This window comes from Acyrthosiphon pisum, chromosome A1, assembly GCF_005508785.2.
Source record: "Acyrthosiphon pisum isolate AL4f chromosome A1, pea_aphid_22Mar2018_4r6ur, whole genome shotgun sequence".
NCBI lineage: Eukaryota > Metazoa > Arthropoda > Insecta > Hemiptera > Aphididae > Acyrthosiphon > Acyrthosiphon pisum.
In genome coordinates this window covers 31,370,891-31,378,543 of record NC_042494.1, presented here as the reverse complement: position 1 = coordinate 31,378,543, position 7,653 = coordinate 31,370,891, and positions in this window count along the sequence as shown.

The window sequence follows — 7,653 nt, the reverse complement described above, 5'->3', positions numbered from 1 at the left end:
GCCATAATGTTCGGGCATTGTACACAGTGCCCGGGCATTGCATAACAATGCCTGGGTTTCCTACTTTGCCCGTAACACATATATGCTCATGCAAATAAGCTGATGGTATTACTTTTGAGAGATCTTTTTCCACATTGAAGTACATAAAAAATAGACTACGGAACTCCATGACTATTGAGCATTTAGAAGAATTTATGTTAATGTCAATTGAAAAATCAATACTCATAGAATTAGATAACGATGTCCTTACTAACGAGTTGGGCAGTAAAAGTAATTTACTAAGCAAATTGTTATTGTAAAATAATATTTAATAAATTTCCTAAAACAAGAAGCTTAAGTGTTTTTATAATATATAGGTTTACTTAAAAAATAAGTTTCTATACTCTATAGTAGTGATATATTTGTGGAAATATAAAATAATACCTGTGTTCAGTTATAAGATTACTTAGAGGGAGTTTTTTGGTTCAAATACTTGATATTATAATGAACAAACATTTTTATGTTTGATACTACCTACTTTACAATAGAAGCTAGGAATAATATAAAATGTGTATGATAATAAATTGATAATATCTCCTAGCAATATGTAGGCTAAATAAATTGTTTTATACTTCACCCAATCAAAAAATGGTAAGCACACATCTAGCAATAAGACAATAAATGGTAAGAAATTAAATTTGAAAAAAATGGCCTGAAATAAATTTATGTGGCCTGAAAATATCTGTTTGCCCGGTAAGAACTGTTGAGCCACTCCGCCCCTGCAAACTTGCTAATGTTTAGATTAATTTAAGTTAAATTAATTTTAGATTAATAAAAACTTATAAAATTGGAAACTTAAAATGTCCCTAAACAGTTCAAAACAAATCAAAATATTTTAGAAATTTTATTATGTATAGAAAATGGAAATATAAACAACCAGTGAAAATTTCATGTATCTACGGTCATTAGTTTTAAAGTTACACCAAAAACCAAAATTGATTTTTTCGAAAACAGCTTTTGCGTAAAAATTCCCGTTTTTCCTTAATTTTTCTTTTGTTTTTCACGGCGTTTTTGAAAACTATTGGAAATTTCAAATTTTGACCTCCCGAATGCACCAACTAGATTCACTTTCCCATCAAACAGGATACTGTTGAAGAAAATCGAAGCAGTTTTACTGCCCCAAACCGTAATGACAGACACAAAAATAAAAAAAAATAAATAAATAAAACAATTTAAAAATTAAAAATTAAAAAAACACACATTGTAAAATCAATACATTCATCGTTCCACTCAGAATCTAAAAGTGGGTAGGTGGATGTCGCTCTGCTGTACAGTATATAGGTTACAAATGGGTCACTGTATAATGGATGGTATTGAATTTGAATTCAATGATACAATATAATTGTATACAAAAAACGATTCTGAGCGGAGACTCAGTGTGTAATGTGTGAATAGTTTATAATTTATATTATATTTATATATATTGTTCTTACTTATTATTAATACGATAGCCAGTAAGTTTACAACAAAATAACTGAAACCGTTATTCTTGGTTATTTAAGGGGGCTGCAGGAAATGAAAAAAAGTGACTGTAAAAGTTTTAATATATCCATATTATTATTTATGTTACCTTTGGGTAACCCTTTACCTTTTTTCAAGTTTTTAGTGTATTAATATGTTATTAATTATTTTAATAATAAATTTATTTCACTATTTCGGTATAAGCTGTTTTGGTAAGCTGTTTTAGTATTTCGGTAAATTTGATTACTTATATATATAATTTTATCTATCAGCTTTAATTATTTATCGCATTAATATTTAAATTATTAATAAATCGTTTAGTTTTTAATAATTGTTGTTTAGGTACTTTCCCATACTATTACTTTTGTCTGAGCTTGAAACACTTAAACCATACTTTGAATGTATTTCTTTTATGTCAATTTTATTATTAAAAGATTCTGTTTGAACAGCACATATTATTTGTTCCATATTTCCATTAATCAATAAAAAATGAAATAAAGATAAAGATAAAAATAAAAATATCTATATAAATGGCTTAAAAAAGCTAAAATATTAATTATTTTAAATAAAATAATACATATAATTATATCATGACTGAAAATTGTTTATATAATTTGGTGAAGATTTCAATTATATATGGTTATTAATTTTTTAATAACAAAAAAAAATAACAAAATCCATGTACTTAGTCAAAAACTGGGTTTGTGTAAATATTCTAATTACTGTTATATTCCATAACATGAAACAATTGAAGTTAGGCACTAAATTTAAGCTCAATGTAAATACACATGTATATTTGAAAATAAAAAATTATTGTTTTTACACGAATATGTGCGTTTGGCTTAAAATATTGTATTATTTTTCGTTGTTTGTCTAACATTATTATGACTCATAGAACAAATGAGCTAAAAACTCCAACAAGCAAAACAATATTAATTATTAATTTATTAATAACGGGTAGAGTCCTACATTACACAATATGATTAATTAAGTAGCAGTGTTTGTGAATTGGGCAGGGAGCTGGTTTGAAGATTTAGAGGACAGGCGCATTAAAAAGTCAAGTGGATAATTAGTATGGATTACTGCTACAATTCGTAGCACACTTGGGTACAACATATGGGATGAAGAAACTATATAGTAAAACGCTGAGTAACTCGGAATTCGATAGGGTGAGAAGGGATTAAAGGAGGGAACAAAAATATTTTTTAGAACAAAATTAATATGTAAATCGTTGTTTAAAATTTATCGTCTACCGTATGCATATTTCATACATATTATGTTTGATTCATATTAAAAGACCAAACGATTAGGTATAATAATTGTTTTAGTTTTGAATTGTCACTATTTTTTTTACAACAAGAAATGTCACTATAATTTTTAAATGTACTTAAAATATAAATAAACGAACACACTTTTATATTTTAAAAGAATATGGTTAACTCTGGAACACCTAAGACACGTACTAAATCACTTCAGCAGCATTTTAAGTAGTCTTTATACTTATTTGTGGTCATTTGAAGTACTGGGCCACAGCTAACGAGTCAAACGTTATACATTTATACTCCCTTTTATTAAGTATAAATATTTTATGAATGCGCCATTAGTTAATTGTAAATAATATATTATTATATTGATATTAAAAATAATAAATTGTAATAAAGTGGAAATTCTTAGATTTATATCTTTAAGTAATTTATAATAATACAATGGCTGGTTTTTAATTCATTTAAGGTAATGTTTTGTAATTTCAGCGAATTTCTAACCAATTACCACTTATTTTATGAAAATGTCCTATTGTTTTTCGTTTATGAATTATGTCGAATTTTAAAATATTAAAATAAACTGATAAATAAACAATATAAAAATGTATATTTAATATTTTTAAAATATATATTATTTATTATAGAAAATTATTATTTCAAAATCAAATTATTTTTAAAAATACCTATATTAATTTGACAAAATATATGTATTTTTTACAAATAAATATTAATACACTTTTTTAGTACAGTAACTTTTAATGTTCAAGTTGTATTTTATTATTGAATGTAAGCGTTGTAATAAGTATTATTTACGACTTTTAAAATACTTTTAAATAAACTCAATGTGAATGTTGTGTGTGTGTATAGTGGGGGGGGGAGGGGCAGTATAATGTGCATGTTTTTTTGGGTCAACTTCCAAACCCTAACCACTGCGCAAATAAGAACATTAAAATGTATGCCTATTAAGATAAACAATTGTAATGATTATAGGTAGTGCTTTAGAAATAAAATTGGCAATTGTTGAATAATTTTATGTAGGTCAGGGGTACCTATATTACGTTATTATTTTTTATTTCGTCAAAATATTATTAGGAAACGTAATATTTTAATTCGGGGATTTAATTTTTACAGAACTATACATAATGTTATTGTTAATATGTGCAAATTATGATAGAAGTATAAAAGTAAGTTAAATTGTATTCAATAAGGTATATATTTTAAACTTTAACATTTCTTTAATACCTATACCTGATTTTTAGGGTTCCGAAGCAAAAAACGGCACCCTTATAGATTCGTCATGTCCGTCTGTCTGTCCGTCCGGGTGTCACAGCCACTTTTCACCGAAACTATAAGAACTATACTGTTGAAACTTGGTAAGTAGATGTATTCTATAAACCGCATTAAGATTTTCATACAAAAATAGAAAAAAAAATGTTGGGGGCGTGGCTTGATCGTTATCGGGTGCGGAGCGCGTGGGGGGCAGGTTCCCGACTCCGCTTATCAGAGCAGGTAATATTATTATAACATTAGATAAGACTTCTGCTGGACCTGGTGGTGGGGCCAAAGTTCGTGCCGGCCGAACGAAATTACTTATTATTTATATTACTTGCTGCTACGGAGCCCTTCATGTTCGAGTCCGACTCGCACTTGGCCGCTTTTTATTTTTTTAATGATATAATAGTATAGGTACCTATGTACTATGATCTTGTAATTGAATATTAATATTATGGAAATTACATTAATTAGCGTTTAATAGTACTTGTTCAATAGCCCCCCCCCCAACATTTTAGCCATAGTTGTGCCACTGGGATAGGTGTCCCCCAAGCGTAAACCACTGACTATTTATATTATTACATACAGCATAACAACAAATTGTATATTAATAATCTTTTTTCATTATTTCTCCATTGGAAAATTGTATGTTTTTCTTGGTTAATTAATATTTTAATTTGTACATAAAGCGTAAAGGTGTGTTTAAGTCATAAACTTTAAAATAACCACACGTGATCAACAGAAATTGGTATACTTAATATTTAATAAGATCGACCAGTCTTGACTTTAGACTAGTAATTGTCGACCCCTGATGTAGAATATTCCAATAAAATTATGTTACATACCTACTAAGTAATAAATATGCATACAATTATCATTGAAAAAGTTTACAATGTGAATTTGACAGTATACTAAAGTCATGACCAGATATTATGTATAATTTCTATGAATTTATGATAAAAAATATTAATATTTCAATTTTAAATATCAGTTCTGTAAGTGCAGTGGTGCTTAGTGCAGCGAGTTAATGACGAGTGGGCTACTAATTTTTGAATAAATCGAAATCGTTACCTATATTAACGACAATTTATTATAATGATACATTTATGAAATCCTTACTTTTCAGGTTATGAAAAATTATAGGTTTTTATTTAGTAACTTATTACATTGATTAAATATGTTTAATTATGTATTTAATCAAAGCTTATTATAATATGGTACAAGGTAATTATTATTTATTAATTACTAGTTACTAATTAGAGATACATTATAATAGATCGTAATTTACACCATTAAAAGATCATCTTTTCGTAACCATTATTGAACATTTAGAATGAAAACAATTATAATAATTTCGAAGTTTAAAATTTATCAACCATGGTATATTACTATAGGTATTATAATATTTAGTACGTTGTATAAAACAATTAATAAACAATAAACTAATTGGTACAAGTTATTTTTTTGCTCTGTTAGTCCTAAAAACAAATACATTTGAAACATGAATACCTATTTGTTTTTAAATATGTATAGTAGTAATATGTAAATTAATTACATCATAACTTCAGTAAATATAGTTTCATGTTATTGACTATTATAGTAAATAATTATACTATTAACTCATGGTAACGGGAATATTAACACAAAACCTGTTTTCAACAAAAATAATTCTGTTTTTATTTTGTAATTCAATAATGAAAAACGTAGATGATTGGAATATTCAACAATTATATTTTATACTACTTATATTAATTTACATTAAGTAATACACTAATATAAGTAATGACTAATAAATGTCTCCAATAGAAGTATGGTATTTTAAAGTGTTGATCAAATTGTTGTTAACACATCACTTATATTATATTTTCAATTTTGATTTATATTATTAATAGCTGACCTCGTGCACTTCGTTTCCCTTTAAAAGTACCAATTTTACATGACATAAACTTTGTTCAATTCGTTATTTAATATTTGTACCGTGTGGTGTTCAAAACTTGTTTTCACTTTTCCGTTGCCCAGAATAAAAACATAACCCCGTGCTGTTTTTACGTAACTGTATAATTTAACACTAAAGTATGAAAGTTATACCAAGTTTGTCATTTTTACTTAATTCCACTTACGGTAGATTAATATAAATATTTGTACAATTAATACAAAATCCTAACCTAACCTGATCGTACCGAAAATCCGATGAATAAAAAAAAACAGAATTTAATGAAATTAGCCTATCTTCTTCCCAGAGATCTAATCTACACTACGAAGCATTTTGTCCGAAAACACCAGCCTACCTGAGTGTGCTCGTATCGTCGTTAATTTGTATTAGTGTTTTTTTCCATTTCATTTCGCAAAACGATTTAGGTTATATCGTGTACTACCTACCCATTTTTTTTTTGTCGTAATGCTGTCGTAGAAAAAAATATAAAATTCAACCTGCAGGTATAAAGTCATTGCACGTGGGGTATTAATACTCAGCAGGATTAGTTAAATCCCTGAAACCGAACGATCTCGTCCATGCTTTGTCGCTATTGTATAGTATTGATGTAGGTACCTACTAAACGACCGGGTGTCAAAAACTGGTTTGGATCTTTTCGTTCCCTCGCTTGTGGTTAGGTTAGGTTCACTCTGTATTCAAAGATCGTTTTTATAAACGTAATATAAAAATAAAAATAATATAAACAGCTGTTTATAGAAATGGATGCCTTCGTCTCCAAAATCACGATGCATTCTTATATATATATATAGATTATCTTACCTACATTATTGATACTAACCTATATAAGTCAATATCGCAAACCGTACAACGGTGTGAATAAGTTCATGATTTCAACACGATCAATTAAGTCTAAATATTTTGAAAATTTCATTGATTGCACATAAGATAGGTATCTATTGAAAAATGATGACTTTGTAAATTCAATATTTTTAAACTGCTACGAAAACTACTTATAAAGAACCTAAGAACTAGTAATAAAATGTCATAGCTTTTTAACCGAGAAAAAATAATTTATATCATAAAGAAAAAAACCTCAATATATTTAAAATGTCGATGAATAGCTAAAAATGATATTCTTAAAACTATATTATCATGTTTATAATTTACACATATTATGAAGATTTGTCTAAAATTCATTGATCTATGGTTATTCATTTTTGTATAGGTACTACAACAATAAAGAAAATCGATTTGGTTGAAATCTGGTTTCGTATTGAAATTCCCGTTACCATGTTAGCAGATGCCGGTAGTGAATAACATGAAACTACTGAAGTTACTACAATATCAATTTACATAACAAAATTATACGCATAAAAATATTATTGTTTTTACACTTGGGGAGGCGGAAATATTTTTATTTGTTTGCACCACATTTTTGTGAACCATAATAAAATATATGAACCGAGAAAGCTAACAAAACAACCATTTGAATATTTAGAATAGCATACAAATTAAAAACCTGTATTTTTGTATGACTAAGAAAGTAAGAATTGCTTAAGAGGACGTGATACCCGCATGTGTTGTCTCCGTCTCACAAGTGCATAACATAGCAAATTATACGCAAAGCAGAACGTGTGGCTCCGTTAGCTTAAAAATTGACCTCTTATAAAATCTAAAGGTTAGATT